The sequence below is a fragment of the Neospora caninum genome, chromosome V, assembly GCF_000208865.1.
Source record: "Neospora caninum Liverpool complete genome, chromosome V".
In the NCBI taxonomy this organism is placed as follows: domain Eukaryota; phylum Apicomplexa; class Conoidasida; order Eucoccidiorida; family Sarcocystidae; genus Neospora; species Neospora caninum.
This window is the reverse complement of record NC_018391.1, coordinates 720026-722030: the sequence shown is the minus strand read 5'-3', so window position 1 is coordinate 722030 and position 2005 is coordinate 720026.

The following is a 2005-nucleotide window of genomic DNA, read 5'->3' as shown; positions in this document are numbered from 1 at the left end:
GACGCTCCGGGGGAAAGAGAGAGCCCTTTGCATCCAAAGGTCTCGAACGGACAGAAGGGAGCAGACTCGACCAAGAAACAGAACAGCGCGTCGTGGCTACGATCGCTTGAGAGAGGAAACGTCACGGTTTCTGAGGTCTCTTGTAGTTGGAAGCGCGGGCCTGGAAGCCGGTTCGGTGTCCATGTGTCTTGCATTTTTGCCGAAGCAAAGGATGGGTTTTTCGAGGAATTTCACCGCCAACACGGGGTGTCGGTTGCCTCCCGAGTCCCCTCTCAAGCAAAAGGGAGACTCGTGCGAGACCTGACGTCTCTAGGTGGGTTCTGTATTCCACTTTTCCCTCGTGGAAGTGGACCGCCTTTTGTTCTATAGACCTTTTCTCTCCCGTTTTCATCGCACGGGCGACTGTGGCAGCTCTGTCTAACGCGCTTTGGCGGCCCGCACGCTGGCAAGCGGAGCCATCCCCTTCTGCGGGTCTTTCTCTTGTCACAAGTCTTGACTAGGAACAAGTGGGATGCGCGAGGCCGTATACCGTTTGTGTCCCTTCGCCCGGCATTCGTCAGTGAAAACCTAAACTCGTGTTCAGTGTCTGGTTTTTGCGTCTCAGTTGACCTTCCCTTCCACACATGCCTGCTCGATTCTCCCGCTGTCCCCCCAGCAAACCCGTGAGAAGGATAGGGGGTGCACGCACCGAGGAAACGCTAAGCTCTGCTGCGTGCACGTGGCAGATGAGGCAATCGCTTTCTGCGGAGTCGGTCTCACTTCTCTAGAAAGAGACGCGAAAAGCACTGTCCCCGTAGAGAAGGAACGGAACGTTCCGGCGTTCTCTCGTGCACTGTGAGGGTTGCTCTACGAGAAACACTAACCCAAAGGCCCGACTCCACGATGTTTTTCAAGAAAGACGTGCATGGGTTTTCAAATCGAATCGAGACACCATGCCCTTTGAATGCACTTAACATTGGCTGGGCGTGGACAACGCAAAACAACATGGATCCGACAAAAAGACACTCGGCATGTAAACCAGTTCGACACTTCCCAACTTTGCCTTTCGGTCCGACGGCCTGCAGCCTGTTTTCGAGAATTTGAGGAACCGACGGGGCGCTTGCGTTTCCATCTGTCGATCTTCGCCGCAAGGGATATGACCTCGTCAGCGCCACGGATTCTCGATCCTAAAAAAATCCCGTTCTCCGGGTGTCCCGTCGGTCCTCCCCCCTTCCTTAGAAGCGTCAGACACGTGTGAAGTCGCAACGGCCCAGAAAGTCGCAGGACGCACGCAAACGCATTGACATGCACAGACACAATCATTGCACCCTGTCTGAGTACAACCGGATCTCTGTCGAGACCCGCGAGACCACAATCAAAAGAGAAAGCCAGCTGTTCTTGAACTCATTTCACCACCTCCCTCCCTTCTCCTTTACGAAAGACGTGGCGCTGACGGGTGAGGCGGGCGAGGCAACGAAAGTTCCGAGAAAACCTCTGAGCAAACAGCGGTTTCTCTCGATCTGGAAAATCTTCGCTCTTCCCTGAATGCCCACTGGAGTCCTGCAGGACCGCCGCCACTCACAAAACACGCGCGTGGCGCGCTGTGCTAGCCCCTTCTGGTCTCCACAGCGAAGCGGCCACGTTTACATGTCACGCGCAAAACCTAAAACCCAAGAAAACCTCAGAAAAAACGTGAGGGGGCCCTTTGTCTCTCCTGTTTTCAAAGGGATAGCTCCTGCTCCGATTGCTAGGCGAGAGTGCGCTCTCGCGCTGTCCTCACTCCGCTGTTTCCATCATCCCTGCTTGCCCAGATAAGACGGCCGGAAAAAACCTGCCTCCGTGTCCCCTGCCTGTCTCGATCTTCCTGCTTGGGTCGGCTTTCTGCTATCCCCTCTCCCACCGGCTTCGGCTGCTTCGCGTCTGAAGACCGCTGTCTACACCCACAACACCCCGTTCAAGGCTCTCAAAGACGTGCCCGCCAGAGAGAGCCGTTCCAGCGGAGTCTGGGCCTTACGCGCGGCCCGAG